Below are 19,021 nucleotides of genomic sequence, written 5' to 3' on the forward strand. Positions count from 1 at the left end.
ACCACAAACCCTGTTGGGATACAAGGATACAGACAGGCACTCTGACAAGAGGTGTCTATTGGTGGTCCTGAGATCGTGGGTGAATGCTTGCACTTTCAGAAAGGTTGCATTGTTGGCATTTGCAGTGACTTCCCTTGGGCTGATGACAAAGTAGGTTGCAGAGATGCGGTGAGTTCCTGGATACAGCAATGGGTGCCAAAGGCCAGCAATCACCCTGATACCGGGAAGATGAGAGAGACCGTGACTCTCACCTTGATGAGCAGAGCAATCAATGTTCAAAGTCAATGTATTATCAAGGTACATGTGTGTCACCGCGTACACCATTGAGATCTGTTTTCTTTATAGAATAATAACTATAACAGAATCAAGGAAAGATCGCCCAACTTGGATGTTCAACCAGAATGCAGAGGACAACAAACTGCGCAAATACAAAAAGAAATAAGTAATAATATAATATAAACAAGCAATAAACATCAAGAACCTGAGATGACGAGTCCTTGAAAGTGAGTCCATAGGTTGTGGGAACATTTCAGTGATGGGGTGAGTGAAGTTGAGTGAAGCTTTCCCCTCTGGTTCCAGAGCCTGATGGTTGAGGGCTAGTAACTGTTCCTGGATCTGGTGCTGTGAGTCCTGAGGCTCCTGCACCTCCACCTTGGTGGCAGCAGTGAGAAGAGAGCATGTCCTGGGTGGTGGGGGTCCCTGAAAATGGATGCTGCTTTCCTGCGACAGTGTTTCATGCAGATATGCTCAATGGTGTGGAGGGCTTTAACTGTGATGGGCTGAACTGTATCCATTACTTTTTGTAGAATTTTCTGTTCAAAGGCATTGGTATTTCCATACCAGGCTGTGATGCAGCCAGTCAGTATACTCTTCATTACACATCTATAGAAGTTTGTCAAAGTTTTAAGTGCCATGCTGAATCTTTGCAAACTCCTAAGGAAGTAGATGTGCTGTCATGCTGTCTTTTAAATTGCACGTATGTGCTGGGCCCAGGGCAGGTCCCCCGAAATGATATCATCAAGGAATTTAAGGCTGCTGATTCTCTCCACCTCTAATCCTTCAATGAAAATGAACTCATGGACCTCTGATTTCCTTCTCCTAAAGTCAATAATCAGCTCCTTGGTCTTGCTGACATTGAGTAAGAGGTTGTTGTTATGGCACCACTCTGTCAGATTATCAATCTTCCAGATAGGGCTGATAGATTTTGGGTTTGGGGATGGGGGGGGGCGGGGGGGCGGGTGTCACAGTTCTCAAACAGAACAAAACCTGCATTTTGAATTTTGTAAATATCACACTTTATTAGTCCTGTCTGTCCTGAAGAATGAAAACCCCAGATCTCCCACTGGGTGCCAGGGCCCCCAGGCATGAATACTGCATATTTAACATAGAGTGATACAAACTTTCAACAAAGTGGCTTTTAGTCATGGTCATAGTCATAGTCATACTTTATTGATCCCGAGGGAAATTGGTTTTCGTTACAGTTACACCATAAATAATTAAATACTGCAGTAATAAAACCATAAATAATTAAATAGTAATATGTAAATTATGCCAGGAAATGTCCAGGACCAGCCTATTGGCTCAGGGTGTCTGACCCTCCAAGGGAGGAGTTGTAAAGTTTGATGGCCACAGGCAGGAATGACTTCCTATGACGCTCTGTGTTGCACCTCGGTGGAATGAGTCTCTGGCTGAATGTACTCCTGTGCCCAACCAGTACATTATGTAGTGGATGGGAGACATTGTCCAAGATGGCATGCAACTTGGACAGCATCCTCTTTTCAGACACCACCGTCAGAGAGTCCAGTTCCATCCTCACAACATCACTGGCCTTACGAATGAGTTTGTTGATTCTGTTGGTGCCTGCTACCCTCAGTCTGCTGCCCCAGCACATAACAGCAAACATGATAGCACTGGCCATCACAGACTCGTAGAACATCCTCAGCATCGTCCGGCAGATGTTAAAGGACCTCAGTCTCCTCAGGAAATAGAGACGGCTCTGACCCTTCTTGTAAACAGCCTCAGTGTTCTTTGACCAGTCCAGTTTATCATCAATTCATATCCCCGGGTATTTGTAATCCTCCACCATGTCCACACTGACCCCCTGGATGGAAACAGGAGTCACCGGTACCTTAGCTCTCCTCAGGTCTACCACCAGCTCCTTAGTCTTTTTCACATTAAGCTGCAGATAATTCTGCTCACACCATGTGACAAAGTTTCCTACCGTAGCACTGTACTCACCCTCATCTCCCTTGCTGATGCATCCAACTATGGCAGAGTCATCAGAAAACTTCTGAAGATGACAAGACTCTGTGCAGTAGTTGAAGTCCGAGGTGTAAATGGTGAAGAGAAAGGGAGACAAAACAGTCCCCTGTAGAGCCCCAGTGCTGCTGATCACTCTGTCGGACACACAGTGTTGCAAGCACACGTACTGTGGTCTGCCAGTCAGGTAATTAAGAATCCATGATACCAGGGAAGCATCCACCTGCATCGCTGTCAGCTTCTCCCCCAGCAGAGCAGGGCGGATGGTATTGAACACACTGGAGAAGTCAAAAAACATGACCCTCACAGTGCTCGCTGGCTTGTCCAGGTGGGTGTAGACACAGTTCAGCAGGTAGACGACGGCATCCTCAACTCCTAGTCAGGGCTGGTAGGCGAACTGGAGGGGATCTAAGTGTGGCCTGACCATAGGCCGGAGCAGCTCCAGAACAAGTCTCTCCAGGGTCTTCATGATGTGGGAGGTCAATGCCACCGGTCTGTAGTCATTGAGGCCGCTGGGGCACGGCATCTTCGGCACAGGGACGAGGCAGGACATCTTCCACAGGAACCCTCCGGAGCCCCAGGCTCAGGGTGAATACATGGCGAAGTACTCCACATAGCTGAGGGGCACAGGCTTTGAGCACCCTGGTACTGACACCATCCGGTCCTGCAGCCTTGCTTGGGTTGAGACGTTTCAGCTGTTGTCTCAGCTGTTCAGCTGTGAAGCCCACCGTGGTGGTTTCGTGTGGGGGAGGGGTATAGTCATGAGAGCAGGGTGGGGGACTGTGAGGGGGGGTAGGAGGGGAGAGTGGAATATGTGTTGGTTGGGGGCCGACAACAGATGACATGTGTGGGATGGGCAGGGGTCACAATGTCAAATCTGTTAAAGAACAGGTTAAGTTCGTTGGCACTGTCCACACTGCCTTCAGCTCCACTGTTGCTAGTTTGCCGGAACCCAGTGATGGTCCTCATCCCCCTCCAGACCTCTCTCATGTTGTTCTGCTGGAGTTTCCACTCAAGCTTCCTCCTGTACCTGTCTTAGCCTCCCTGATCCTGGCTTTCAGGTCCCTCTGTATTGCCCTCAGCTCCTCCCAGTTTCCATCTCTAAACGCCCTCTTTTTAGCGTTCAGGATGTCCTTAATGTCCTTTGTCACCCATGGATTGTTATTTGAATAACAAAGGACAGTTCTTGTTGGAACATTGCAGTCCACACAGAAGTTGATGTAATCAGTGATACACTCTGTGAGCCCATCAATATCCTCTCCATGTGGCTCACAGAGTGCCTGCCAGTCTGTCACCTCAAAACAACCCTGGAGCGCCTCATAAGCCTCCTCCGACCATTTCCTCACTGTCCTCGAGATTGCAGGTTTACTCTTCACCAGAGGCACGTAGCAGGGTTTTAGATGCACCAGGTTGTGATCTGACCTTCCCAGTGGGGAGAGGGGAGAGGAGCTGAATGCATCCTTAACGTTAGCTTACATCAAATCCAGAATCCTCTCCCCTCTGGTTGTACAGCTCACATACTGCGAGAAGTTGGGCAGTGTTCTAGCCATGGTAACATGGTTGAAGTCACCCGAGATGGTAATGACGGCACTCGGGTGCTGGGTTTGTAATCTGGCTATGACGGTGTAAATGATGTTACACGCCGATGTCGGTTGGCAGAGGGAGGGATGTACACAACAACCACAATTGCATGTGAGATTTCCCTTGACAAATAATATGGCCGGAGTCCAACAGCAAAAAGTTCAATATTCGGGCTGCAGACACGTTCCTTGACGGTAATATGCCCAGGATTGCACCATCTGTTGTTTACCAGAACCGCAAGCCCCCCTCCTTTACGCCTACTGCTCTCAGTGCAATTCCAGTCAGCTCGAACGGTCTGGAAGCCCTCTATGGAAACGCTTTGATCGGGTATGTCCTCGTGCAGCCACGTCTTAGTGAAGCACATGACACTGCTCTCCCGAAATGTTCTCTGACTCCTGACAAGCGCCGTCAATTCGTCCACTTTATTCTTCAGCGATCTCACATTTCCCATGATGAGAGAGGGGAGACACGGCTTATAACTTCTCTTCTCCATAAGTCTCTGTTTTCTTGACCCGGTCCTCTTCCCTTGCTTTTTTGATCCCCCTCTGCATCCTCTGTTGTTTTCCTCCAGATTTCAGCCGGGATGTCCGCCGCTCTGTTCGCTAAGCCGGCTGGCAAGAGCGCAATCAGCTGGTCCCTGGAATAAACAATGCGACCATATTGCTGCCCCGCTAATGAGACGTGTCCGACTGTAACTATTTCCAGCGCTAAAAACCTAAGTAAAACTCTCTCCACCAGCATGTTAGAGAGGGTGCAGCTTCAACGTGTTATCGTGAGAAAAAAATACAACAAATAACCTAAGTTAAAAAGTTTAAAAAGTAAGAAACTAAATGGAGCAACTGTAACAGGCTGCATGCACGACCGGCTCATGCAGCCTGTTACAGTTGTAAGAGGTTGTTGTTATGGCACCACTCTGTCAGATTATCAATCTTCCTGGTAGGGTTGATAGGCTTGGGGGGGTGTCATAGTTCTCAGACATAATCTGCATTTTGAATTTTGTAAATATCACACTTTATTGGTCCTGCCTGTCCTGAAGAATGAAAACCTCAGATCTCCCACTGGGTGCCAGGGCTGCCAGAAATGAACACTGCATATTTAACACAGAGTGATACAAACTTTCAACAAAGTGGCTTTTTACTTTGACACTGTGAAATCAAAAACCTTTCTCTGCCTGTTTTAATGCTCTTCTTTCTGACCTTTCTGCCAGGTTTTATCACAGCATGCCCAGAGCATGAATCTTTATTTCATGGAGAATTTGGACAATCCTACAGAACGGGCAAACCTACTGTTGATGCATTCTTGGTGTCATGGCTCTGGAGAGTAGTGTAAGTTCCATGTGGACACAGGGCCACTTTAGTCAATGTGGTTCTTGAACCTTCCTTTACATTTGTGTCTGCAAATGCTGAATGTATTCAGCAAGATTCAAGATTCAAATGTATTTATTTATCACAAGTACATTGAAACATACAGTGAAATGCGTCATTTGCGGTAACAGTCGACACAATCCGAGGTTGTGCTGGGGGCTGCCTTCAAGTGTCGTCACACATTCCAGTGCCAACGATGCCCGACAGAACTCAACAGCAACAAAACAACAGCAGCAGCCGAACCGGCCCCACTCCTCCCTCCCTCCCACATACACAGTCCCGTAACATGAAGACCGTCTGTCCTCTTTGGTCTGCAGGTCGGACACACAGACATCGGGTCTTTGACTACCGCAGAGTGGGCTCGCAAAAATTCATGGGCACGGAGCTCCAGTCAATGGGACTCGACCCCTGGGCCTCGGTCCTCGGCATCAACACCAGCACCCACCAATCACTGAACACCTCGAACTCCAGAATTGCTGATGATGGGACTCAAGCCCTAGGCCTCGAACTCCGGACTCGCCGATTCGCAAACCCATTAGAAATGAGCACCACAGTATCGTACTGGAAGTAAATTCACATTGAGCAATATAGTTGATGTTGAAGCTAAATTCATAATAAACTGCTTGAATGTTTCAACATCTACTGTTCAATCCCAATACAGTTTCCGTTGTATAAACCTGTCCCACCCTGTACAGTCTTGATATATTCCAGTTGTATCTTGGCTCATGTTCAGCCCTGAGTTAAAAGACCTATGCCAGGACTTTACAAAGTAATTCAGACTGTCACTCTGATAAATGCAGTATTGTTGGAGATATAGTGCTTCACGATTCATCTACCTGGATATTAACGATCAAGTGCCCAGGTAGTAAGTATTCTCGTGATGTCAATCTTCTCTTGACCAAGAGTGTGTGACTTGTTATTATTCCTGATGCTATTTTTGGATTTTGTTGTAAGTAAAGAAATCATTTTATTTGTGTACAAGTTGCTGCTTTTCAATGTAATATATTGTTTATAGGATGCTGAAAGGTAATAGTATGATGAAATTATTGAGAAGACTTACATTTTGTGTATGTTTGCATCTAGCTGGTTCTGACTCAGCCCATGGGGCTGGGATGATTTGGATTCTGTTCCTGTCCTGATCTGACTTACTGGTGGATCACCTGCCCTCAGCTCAGAATTCCTGCTGTTGCTCATCTCTGAATGCAGACATGTTCAAACATGAGGCTCTGAGATAAACAGCACGTTGGTGTTCAGTGCTTGGGCTGAGGTGTGAGAGAATGATTACTTAACTGATGCATGCTATCAGGAGTTCAAATGCCTGCAGGGGAATTCTTCAATTCCTCACTCTGGACTCTTACCTCTTCTTCTCACCTCCCCTGGGTCCCCTCCTCCTTCCCTTTCTTCCTTGGTCCACTCTCCTCTCCTATCAGATTCCTTCTTCTCCAGACCTTTGCCTTTTCCACCTATCACCTCCCAGCTTCTTACTTCATCCCATCCCCCCCACCCACCTATCTTCACCTATCACCTTCCAGCTTGTCCTCCTTTCTCTCTCCTCACCCTTTTACTCCTTCCTTTCCAGTCTTGATGAAGGGTCTTGGCCTGAAACATCGACTATTTACACATTTGCAATGAGTCTGCCTAACCTGCTGAGTTCCTCCAGCATTTTGTATGTGTTGCTCTAGATTTCCAGAATCTGTAGAATCTCTTGTGTTTATGATCTGTGGGGAAAGGTTGGGTGGGGAAGGGTTGGGTGGGTGGGAGGAACTGTGAATATGTTATTGGTGTGTTTGAACCTGGATATTAATAGTCTTCTCTGTGAATGTATTGTGCAATCTTAAATTTTCTGTTTCAGCTTACAACATGAGACAACAAAATAAAACCTTGCATTATTGTCCAATCTTGATTTCCTGCGGTGTAGCCTAGATTGTTGACACTGAGTAATAATTTATAGAATCATTAAAATTAGCAATCAATTTGCTCAGTTATCTCATTTCTGACCAAAAATCTCTTCAGCAGAATTAGAATCAGAATCAGGTTTAATATCACTGACATATGTCATAAAATTTGTTCCTAAAATGTTGAGTGTGTGGCTTCAGACTCCTATACCTCCTCCTTGATGGCAGCAATGAGAAGAGGGCATGTGCTGGGTGATGGGGGTCCTTAATGATGTACGCTGCCTTTTTGAGGCATTGCCTTGTGAAGGTGTCCTTGATACTGGGGAGGCTGGTGTCCTTGATGGAGCTGGTTGAGTTTACAACTTTCTGCAGCTTTTTCCGAATCTGTGCAGTGGCCCCTCCATACCGAATGGCGATGCAGCCAGCTAGAAAGCTCTCCACAGTAGCAGAAATTTACGAGGGTCTTCGGTGACATACCAAGTCTCCTCAAACTCTGGATGAAATATAGTTGCTGTTTTACCTTCTCTGTAACTTCCTCAATATGTGGAGCCCAGGATTGATCCTCAGAGGTGTTGACACTCAAGAACTTGAAACTGCTCACCCTTTCCATTTCTGGTTCCTTGATGAAGTCTGGTGTGTGTTTTCACAGCTTTCCTTTCCTGAAGCCTGCAGTCCATTCCTTGGCCTTACTGACGTTGAGTGCAAGATTATTGCAACAACACTCAACCAGCTGATCTAACTCAGTCCTGTGCATCACAATCTGAAATTCTGCCAGCAATAGTTATGCCATGATTTCAGATGGTGACAATGAGAAATTGCACTTTCTATTGTACAATGCCAACATAAAGTACATTTTAAATGTAGCATTGTTTTTTTTCTGCTCGTACTACCCTGTGTGTCAATGAGTTAATTCTCGTCACTGTCTGAGCTTAAAACAAACCCCTCTTTTTTCATTCCTTCGGGTAATTCTTTCTAGGTCCCTCATAATGTCATCAACCTTCTGAACCTTTCGCAAACAAAATAGCTCCATCTTAGGATGATTATCTCCAGTGGAACTGACTGCATATACAATGGCTGGAGATTGAATTGTCACTGGGTGTAAGAGTGCCAAGCATAGAGATTTAAAAATATTCTGACAAAACAGAACTTCTTACTCTGTTACAATGTACCTTCACTTGAGTTGAGAATCATTATAATTAAATGGGAACTATTTACTTATTTATTGTTTATTTATTGAGATACAACACAGAATAGACCCCTCCAGACCTGTGAGCCGTGCTGGCCAACAACCCAAGATTAACCCTAGCCTAATAGTGTCACTAACCGCTACACTACTGTGGGTGCACAAGTTCAACTGCAGGCTGATTTTGCTGTCTGTGTAGAGAGTCCACTGATAACATGGCACCTTTCATCTTCTGTTGATTGACTGGGTTATCAGAAAATGTATTCATCAGATCCCTGTCACAGTGGCCAACTCAACAGGTGATTGGCGAGATTACTCCTTCCTTCCTGATCACAACAACTCCAGAGTAAAGAGCATGGTCGTTTAAAGCCAAACTTTGCTCTCCTTTGGTGGCTGTCACCACACCATCTCATTCCTCTTTCTTCTCACTTATGTGAGGCTGAAGCTGAAGTTCATGCTGTCCTGTTTAGCCGTTGGATGTGAATCTTACCTGTATATTCTCTGGACCATTTGGCCTTGAATACGAAGTGATCAGCTCAGAAGTGATCATCTTAACTGTGTTAGCCTTCCATTGGTCTTAGTAAGAGTCAATAGATTGCAGACCTACACCACATCTTATAGAATATATTGACTGAAACTTCACATCTTCCTGGAATGCTTCTTGTAATATTTGTAAATTAATTAATTTTTTCCTCTGAGTTTGGGTGGGACTAAAACAAGAGGTCATGGGTTAAGGGTGAAAGGTGAAAAGTTTTAAGGGAAACATTAGGGGAAACGTCTTCACTCAGAGGGTGATAAGAGTGTGGAATGAGCTGCCAGTGCAAGTGGTGCATGCAAGCTCTATTTCAAAGTTTAAGAGAAGTTTGGATAGGTACATGGATGGTAGCGGTATAAAGGGCTATGGTCCTGGTGCAGGTCGATGGGAATAGAGAGTTTAAATATTTTGTTATGGACTAGATGGGCTGAAGGGCCTGTTTCTGTGCTGTACTTCTCTATGACTCCATAAGTGGCAGAAGAAAGGAGGCCATTTCAGGTTGGCTGCTGTAACAAAAATTATTTCAAAATTCGTTATGTTTTCTTTTCTCATTCTCATATATATTCGCAAACAAAGAGGACACTGCATGCTGCCAGAAGAAAGCACTTTATTAGAACTAGCACAAATGCAATACAGACAGAAAAACAGACGTCTACGGTAGTAGGTGTGGAGAAATCAAAATAATACTTACCATCCACTAGACAAGCCGATCTCTGCAATGTTAGAGGGGAGCCACAGATGCAGCAATCTCTCCCCCCCAATTATCCCAACCGGTACATCTTTGGACTATGGGAGGAAACCAGAGCACCCAGAGGAAACCCATGCACTCCACGGGAAGGACGTACAGAGACTCCTTACAGAAGGGCACTAGAAGTGAACTCTGAACTCCATCTCACCCTGAGCTGAATAGCTAACCACTATGCTACTGTGGTGTGCTGACATACTCTAACTCTCCTGATGTGCTTGTCCCTATCTTTGTAGCACTAGCACCAGCCATGACCTAGTTTAAGACAAGGATCCCCACTGCACACAGAAAATGTCCCTTTTTTAAACCCTTTAAGATTCCTTCAAAGTGTAACCTAATTATCTCTCCCGTACTTTTCTATCCCTTGGTGGTACCAGCTGCACCCTCTTATCTCTTATGACCTTCAGCCCAGACACATAATTTAGGAAAACAAGGACTACAGGTGTATAAGGAGGAAAACTTTCTTCACCGGCATCTCATATTAATGATGTGCATTCAAAATAGAGACAAAACATTGGTCAATAAAAGGGAAAACAGGTCATTACCACATTCCAACCCAACACCATTTTGTCATCAAACTTCCATTTTATTTTGGCATGTACCAAGGGGGAGTCATATTTAACTCTTTCCTTCCAGCTGCCAGCCAGTGACTAGTGGTGTTCTGCAGGGGCTTGTGCTGGGTCTGCTATTTTTCACATTGTTTGTTAATGATCTGGTTGATGGAATCGATGGCTTTTTGGACAGGTTTGTGGATGATACAAAGGCAGGTGGTGGGCCCTGTAGTTTTGAGGAACATCTTGGACGGGTTAGGAGAATGGCAAAGAAGTGGCAGATGGAATACAGTGTAAGGAAGTGTATAGTCATGCATTGTGGTAAAAATAATCTGCAGCTGGATCTTCAACTTCCTCACAGACAGGAGCCAGTCTGTAAAAATAGGAGACAAGCTCTCCTCTACAATCACCCTGAGCACTGGTGCCCCACAAGGCTGTGTACTCAGCCCCCTGCTGTACTCATTGTACACCCATGATTGTGTAGCAAAGTTTCCATCAAACTCAATATATAAGTTTGCTGATGACACAACAATTGTAGGCCGTATCTTGGGCAATGATGAGTTTGAGTACAGAGAGGAAATTAAGAACCTGATGGCATGGTGTGAAGACAATAACCTATCCCTCAACATCAGCAAGATGAAGGAATTGGTTGTTGACTTCAGAAGGAGTAGCGGACCGCACGACCCAATTTACATCGGTGGTGCGCAAGTGGAACAGGTCAAAAGCTTTAAGTTCCTTGGGGTCAATATCACAAATGACCTGACTTAGTCCAATCAAGCAGAGTCCACTGCCAAGAAGGCCCATCAGCGCCTTAACTTCCTGAGAAAACTAAAGAAATTCGGCCTGTCCCCTAAAACGCTCACTAATTTTTATAGATGCACCGTAGAAAGCATTCTTCTAGGGTGCATCACAACCTGGTATGGAAGTTGTACTGTCCAAGACCGGAAGAAGCGGCAGAAGATCGTGAACACGGGGGCACATCACACAAACCAATCTTCTGTCCTTGGACTCACTTTACACCGCACGCTGTCGGAGCAGTGCTGCCAGGATAATCAAGGACACGACCTACCCAGCCAACACACTTTTTGTCCCTCTCCCCTCCGGGAGAAGGCTCAGGAGCTTGAAGACTCATATGGCCAGATTTGGGAACAGCTTCTTTCCAACTGTGATAAGACTGCTGAACGGATCCTGACCAGGATCTGGGCCGTCCCCTCCAAATATCTGGACCTGCCTCTCAGTATTTTTTTGCACTACCTTACTTTCACTTTTCTATTTATGATTTATAATTTAAATTTTTACTATTTACTATCGATTTGTAATCCAGGGAGTGTGAAGCGCAGAATCAAATATCGCTGTGATGATTGTACGCTCTAGTATCAATTGTTTGGCGACAATAAAGTAAAGTAAAGTCAGTATGGACTATTTTCTGAGTAGGGATGAATCCAGGAATTGGAAGTGCAAAGGGACTTGGGAATCCAAGTGTGGGATTCTCTAACGATTAACTGGTAGGTGAGTCGGTAGTAAAGAAGCTAAATGCAATGTTAACATTCATTTTGAGAGGACCAGAATACAAAAGCAAGAATGTAATCCTGAGGCTCTATAAGGCAATGGCCAGACCATATTTAGAGTATTGTGAGCAGTTTTGGGCCCAATATCAAAGAAAAAATGTGCTGGCATTGGAGAGGGTCCAGAAGGTGTTTATAAGAATAATCCACCGGTTAATGTATGAGGAGCATTTGATGGCTCTGGGCCTGTACTCACTGAGGTTTTGAAGAATGAGGGGAGATCTCATTGAAAATCCTAGATAGATTGCAACACGAGGAATTCTGCAGATGCTGGAAATTCAAGCAACACACATCAAAGTTGCTGGTGAACACAGCAGGCCAGGCAGCATCTCTAGGAAGAGGTACAGTCAACGTTTCGGGCCGAGACCCTTCGTCAGGACTAACTGAAGGAAGAGCTAGTAAGAAATTTGAAAGTGGGAGGGGGAGGGGGAGATCCAAAATGATAGGAGAAGACAGGAGGGGGAGGGATGGAGCCAAGAGCTGGACAGGTGATTGGCAAAAGGGATATGAGAGGATCATGGGACAGGAGGCCTAGGGAGAAGGAAAAGGGGGAGGGGGGAAAAACCCGGAGGACGGGCAAGGGGTATAGTGAGAGGGACAGAGGGAGAAAAAGGAGAGTGAGAGAAAGAATGTGTGTATATAAATAAATAACGGATGGGGTACAAAGGGGAGGTGGGGCATTAGTGGATGTTAGAGAAGTCAATGTTCATGCCATCAGGTTGGAGGCTACCCAGACTGAATATAAGGTGTTGTTCCTCTAACCTGAGTGTGGCTTCATCTTTACAGTAGAGGAGGCCATGGACAGACATATCAAAATGGGAATGGGATGTGGAATTAAAATGTGTGGCCACTGGGAGATCCTGGTTTCTCTGGCGGACAGAGCGTAGCTGTTCAGCAAAACGATCTCCCAGTCTGTGTCGGGTCTCGCCAATATATAGAAGGCAACATCGGGAGCACCGGACGCAGTATGTCACCCCAGCCGACTCACAGGTGAAGTGTCGCTCACCTGGAAGGACTGTCTGGGGCCCTGAATGGTGGTAAGGGAGGAAGTGTAAGGGCATGTGTAGCACTTCTTCTGCTTACAAGGGTAAGTGCCAGGAAGGAGATCAGTGGGGAGATGGGGGGGACGAATAGACAAGGGAGTCACGTAGGGAGCGATCCCTGCAGAATGCAGAGAGAGGGGGGGTGAGAAAGATGTGCTTAGTTGTGGGATCCCATTGGAGGTGGCAGAAGTTACAGAGAATAATATGTTGGACCTGGAGGCTGGTGGGGTGGTAGGTGAGGACCAGGGGAACCCTATTCCTAGTGGGGTGGCGGGAGGATGGAGTGAGAGCAGATATGCGTGAAATGGGGGAGATACGTTTGAGAGCAGAGTTGATGGTGGAGGAAGGGAAGCCCCTTTCTTTAAAAAAGGAGGACATCTCCCTTGTCCTGGAATGAAAAGCCTCATCCTGAGAGCAGGTGCGGCAGAGACGGAGGAATTGCGAGAAGGGGATGGCAGTTTTGCAAGAGACAGGGTGAGAAGAGGAATAGTCCAGGTAACTGTGAGAGTCAGTAGGTTTATAGTAGACATCAGTGGATAAGCTGTCTCCAGAGACAGAGACAGAAAGATCTAGAAAGGGGAGGGAGGTGTCGGAAATGGACCAGGTAAACTTGAGGGCAGGGTGAAAGTTGGAGGCAAAGTTAATGAAGTCAACGAACTCAGCATGCGTGCAGGAAGCAGCGCCAATGCAGTCATCGATGTAGCGAAGGAAAAGTGGGGGACAGGTACCAGAATAGGTTTGGAACATAGATTGTTCCACAAAGCCAACAAAAAGGCAGGCATAGCTAGGACCCATACAGGTGCCCATAGCTACACCTTTAGTTTGGAGGAAGTGGGAGGAGCCAAAGGAGAAGTTATTAAGAGTAAGGACTAATACCGCTAGACGGAGCAGAGTGGTGATAGAGGGGAACTGATTAGGTCTGAAATCCAAAAAGAAGCGGAGAGCTTTGAGACCTTCCTGATGGGGGATGGAAGTATATAGGGACTGGACATCCATGGTGAAAATAAAGCGGTGGGGGCCAGGGAACTTAAAATCATCGAAAAGTTTAAGAGCGTGAGAAGTGTCACAAACATAGGTAGGAAGGGATTGAATGGGGGGGGGCGATAAAACCATGTCAAGGTATGCAGAAACATGTTTGGTGGGGCAGGAGCAAGCTGAGACAATAGGTCTGCCAGGACAGGCAGGTTTGTGAATCTTGGGTAGGAGGTAGAAACGGGAAGTGCGAGGTGTGGGAACTATAAGGTTGGTAGCAGTGGATGGGAGATCCCCTGAGCAGATAAAGTTGGTGATGGTGTGGGAGACAATGGCCTGGTGCTCCTTAGTGGGGTCACGATCGAGGGGTAAATAAGAGGAGGTATCCGCGAGTTGTCGCTGTGCCTCGGCAAGGTAGAGGTCAGTACACTAGACTACAACAGCATCCCCCTTATCGGCGGTTTAATAGTAAGGTTGGGATTAGTGTGGAGGGAGTGGAGAGCAGAGCGTTCGGAAGGAGTAAGGTTGGAATGGGAACAAGGTGCGGTGAAGTCGAGACGGTTGATGTCCCGTCGGCAGTTGATGTCCCTCCCTCCCTCTGACTATACCCCTTGCCCATCCTCTGGGTTTCCCCCCCTCCCCCTTTTCTTTCTTCCCGGACCTCCTGTCCCATGATCCTCTCGTATCCCTTTTGCCAATCACCTGTCCAGCTCTTGGCTCCATCCCTCCCCCTCCTGTCTTCTCCTGTCATTTTTGGATCTCCCCCTCCCCCTCCCACTTTCAAATCTCTTACTAGCTCTTCCTCCAGTTAGTCCTGACGAAGGGTCTCGGCCCGAAACATTGACTGTACCTCTTCCTAGAGATGCTGGCTGGCCTGCTGCGTTTACCAGCAACTTTGATGTGTGGTTCATAGATTGCGACAGATGTTTTAAATATCGGGAGAGTCCAGGAGCAAAGGGTCTGCTTCACAGTATAAGGACATTCCTTTAGAACAGAGATGAGGAGGAATTTCTTTAGCTAGATGGTGATGAATCTGTGCAATTCATTGCCACAGACGGCTGTGGAGCCAAGTCACTGGGTATATTTAAAGCAGTGGTTGATGGATACGTTATTAGTAAGGCCATTAAAAGTTATGGGGAGAAGGCAGGAGAATTTTGGTGTGAAGGGAAAAAGATTAGACATGATCGAATGGCACAGTAGACTTGATGGGCCAAGAGGCCTGATTCTGCTGATATGTCTTATGAAGAAACATAGACTGATTTAGGAAATGCATACAAGTGCACTTTAGGAAGTGCTCAGTCATGTGTTGGGGGGGTGAGCAGCAGTATGACACAGCTTATGAAATCCTGATGACTTCCGTGTATTAAATTAGCATCTACTGTGTGTAATGGTGGGCAAGTCCCCTTCACAGGAAATAGAAAACCTACTTTCTGAATAGGCTTTCATTTACATTGGCCAACAATGACAGAATATCATCCATTCAAAACAGTGTCATTTTCGAAGAGTCTTTCAGGAGTCAATTAGGATTCGATCATGGTTACTGGGTCAATCACACTTCCTTATTATAGAATCTGGGGAAAAGAAAACTGTGTGGGTCTCTGCGACGTGCCATAGAGTACTGGGTTTCTAGGTTTCTCAAGCATCAACATTTACTAATTGTTGTCTTAAGCCCTGGTGCTTTCTGACCAACCTTGTCGTTAATTGTGATCGGCACAGCATTTCTGATTTCTGTGATTATTTAATGCAGACTCCCATAAAGCGTGGTTCACAGAGTCCTTGTGTTTTGAATGATTTGTCTTGCATTGTCGCTCAGTTGCTGGAATTCCTGTATATAACTTCTTGTTTCTGTCTTTACTTGGACGTCTACCATTCCTCTGCACCTGGGTTGACTCATTGTCAGCGCACACACTGTGACGTAGCCCTTGCATTGCAACAAACTCAATAATGAAATATCTTCCTTGAAAGAGATTTTAAATTAAAATCAAAGGATTATGAGTATTGCCCTGAAACATTATAACTCCCCTTTACAAGCTGCAGCATTATGACCTCCATTGTAAAATGAAGAACGGTGTGTCCTGAGTGGTCAGGAATGTATCCCTGATCCAGAATATGAGAGAATTGGGGTTAGGAGGCAGGGATAAGTTTTAAAACTACAGATAGCAGTTGGACCAGTAGATGATATGATCTTGCACGCTTGTTTCCAGATCATGTTGAGAGTTGTTCTTTATAAAATTAATGGGAAGTGGAAGTTATGGAATTAGGGAACCAAGACAAAAGTCAGAGATAGGCAGTGGTGTAGCTGAATATCACAACAGGCTTAAGGGGTTTAATGACATTCTTCTCACCCTACACTTCCACTAACCAGTACCATGATGTTGGCATTACACCTATCATATTCTAAACAGGAATATTTTCTGAACTGAACATTAATTTTGTAATTTCTAACATTCTAGAAGATTGCGTGGAGATGCTTTGTGATGTTACATTGTTACTGTGCTGACACGACTATAAAGGAATGGGGTTTCTTTCATTACAATAATGCTCGTACAAGCAACATGGAGATGCAATTAATCATAATGGTGTGCTAGTTCTCCACACAATAATATTGACTCTGAGCTTAGTACTGCCAGACTGTAAGTTTCTTTTTTATGAAGTCAGAGTTTCAAAGAGGAATTGTATGTTCTATTTTGTTGCCTATCATTGTTCTCCCTTCCCATCTTCACCGTTGAACTTTATCCTGAGGACACTCAGATCTCCGCTCCCCTTGTGATAACTCACACTAAGGCTGTGTTCTCTGAATATCTCCCAGTTAAACTGTACCACTGTTTGGTAGTTGTCAATTTGTTTTCAAATCTATCCCTGTCCTTAACTGCTGTCCTTAACCTATGAATCTCTTCTCCCTGACCAGCCTTCAGGATGTCTAATGTTCTTCATTGAGCTGGGATGAGAAGTGGCAGATGCAGTTCAATCCGGAAAAGAGTGAAATGATATACTTTAGAAGGTTGAGCTTGAAGGCAGGTTACAGGGCTAAAGGCAGGATTGAAGGCAGGGTACAGGGCTAATGGCAGGATTCTTCATGGTGTGAAGGAATGGAGCGACATTAGGGTCCACACCCATAAATCTCTCAAAGTTGCTGAGCAAGTTGATAGAGTAGTTCGAAGGGACGTGGTCTGTTGGCCTTCATTAGTCAGGATTCTCTTGTGATGCTCCACCCTTGCCATTCCCAACATCCTTCACTTCTGCCAGATATAGGGAAGCTTGCTCTCTGCTCCACGTTGACAAATACAGTACTGTGCAAAGGTCTTGGCAACCCTCGCTGTATATAGTATCTGTGCCTCGGGTCTTTTGTACAGTATTGTACAAGGTGATGAGAGGTGTAATAGGGTAGGTAGTTGAAATATTCTTCAAATTATTTGGTAGGCTTATCAAAAGCAAGATGTTGTCATTTTAAGGAGTGAGGTAGGAGTTTTAAAGGTGAGCTCAGGGATTTTTTTTTACACAGAAAGTAGCTGAAATCTGAAACGTGCTACCAGAGAAGACTGGTGAAATCGGATATGATAAGATTCAAGAGGCAAGACTATTTCATATAATTTCCTGTACACAAGTGTAGGGAGAATGAAATCATTGTTACTCCACATCGATGCAGCATAAAAATATCACAAAAGATAAAGAACACAATAATAATAATGAAACAATAAATATAAATACATATGATAGCTTATATACATAGTTTGACTGTGTGTACATAAGGTGACGGCAGGCTGTACATAGGGTGACAGCAGGCTGTACATGGTGTGACTGATGGGAAATAATACAGTAGTGGTGGAGTTAGTGGGTGGAGGTGTTGATCAGCCTTCCTTCACAGCAACAACCTCTCATTCAATGTCAGGAAGACCAAGGCGCTGATTATTGACCTCAGGAGGAGGAAACTGGAGGTCCGTCAGCCGGTCCTCATCAGGGAATCAGAGGTGGAGAGGGTCAGCAGCTTTAAACTCCTGGACGTTATCATGTTAGAGGACCTGTCCTAGGCCCAGTATGACTGTACCTCTACTTAGAGGTTTGTGAAGATTCAGCATGACACCTAAAACTTTGACAGAGTTCTATAGATGTGTGGTGAGTGTATATTGACTGGTTTCATCATGTTGTGGTATGGAAGCACCAGTGCCCTTGAACAAAAAATCTTACGAAAAGTCATGGGTACGGCCCAGACCATGATGGGTAGAGCCCTCCCCCCCACTACTGAGCACATCTACACAGGAAGGCAGCATTCATCACTGGGGACCCCCACCACCGAGGTCATGCTCTCTTCTCGCTGCTGCCGTCAGGAAGAAGTTATAGCAACCTCAGAATTCAAACCACCAGGTTCAGGAGCTGTTATTACCTCTCAATCATCAGGCTCTTGTTGGGTCAAGTTCACTCAGCTTCACCTGCTCCATCACTGAACTGTTCTCACAACCTGTGGACTCACTTTCACGGACTCTTCATCTCACCATCTCTAAGTGAATTGCTTAATTATTTATTTTTTCTGTTGTATTTGCACAGTTTGTTGTCGTTTGCAGACTGATTGTCTGCCCTGGCCTTTCAATGATTCTATTATGGTAATTGGATTTATTGAGTATGTGAGCAAGAAAATGAATCTCAGGGTTGTATACGGTGACATATATGTACTTTGAAAATAAATTTACTTTGAACTTTGCTTTGGAAAGTAACTATTTTTGAATCTGTTAATCCTGGTGTGAATGCTACGTAGCCTCCTCCCTGATGGGAGTAGGACAAGCAGTCCATGAGCAAGGTGTAACTACTTTTAAGCAATGTCAGGACAGACACTTGAACAGGCAAGGCATAGAAGGATAAAGACCCAATGTGAGTAAATAGGATTATTGTACATTGGCAAAATGTTTGACAAGAATGTAGTGGATTGAAAGCCCTGTTTCTGAAATGTATGTTTCCAAAACAACTCATTGTGAATATTGTTTAGTGGTGGTGATTTGGAAAGTAAATATTTTAAGGATATGTGGACGATTCTCAGCACTTAAACATAGAACCTACTATGGGACATAGAGCACAGAAGAGTACAGCACAGTCCAGGCCCTTTGTCCCACAATGTTGTGCTAACCCTTTAACTTAACCAAGATCAATCCAACCCTTCCCTCCCACACAGCCTTCCGTTCATCTTTCATCTTAAATGTCCCTAATATATTCACTTCTAACACCCTTCGCCGCCCTGCGCTGCATTCAATGTGTAAACAAACCTACTTCTGACATTCCCCCTATACTCCAGCAACACGCACAAAATGCTGGAGAAACTCAGCAGGCCAGACAGCATCT

General features: G+C 45.2%; 1 protein-coding gene across 4 annotated transcripts in view; it reads left to right on the plus strand.

Annotated features, from left to right (window-relative positions):
• The window catches only part of LOC134338262 (uncharacterized), a 37,366-nt gene extending 30,653 nt beyond the window's left edge, over positions 1-6,713 (plus strand). For all 4 annotated transcript variants that reach the window (XM_063033977.1, XM_063033980.1, XM_063033979.1 and 1 more), the window contains one exon: positions 5,048-6,713. The gene's annotated coding sequence lies outside the window, so the exon portion shown is untranslated. The remainder of the gene's footprint in view (positions 1-5,047) is intronic.
• Positions 6,714-19,021: the final 12,308 nt, after the last annotated feature.

This window comes from Mobula hypostoma, chromosome 26 (assembly GCF_963921235.1).
Source record: "Mobula hypostoma chromosome 26, sMobHyp1.1, whole genome shotgun sequence".
Lineage (NCBI taxonomy): Eukaryota > Metazoa > Chordata > Chondrichthyes > Myliobatiformes > Myliobatidae > Mobula > Mobula hypostoma.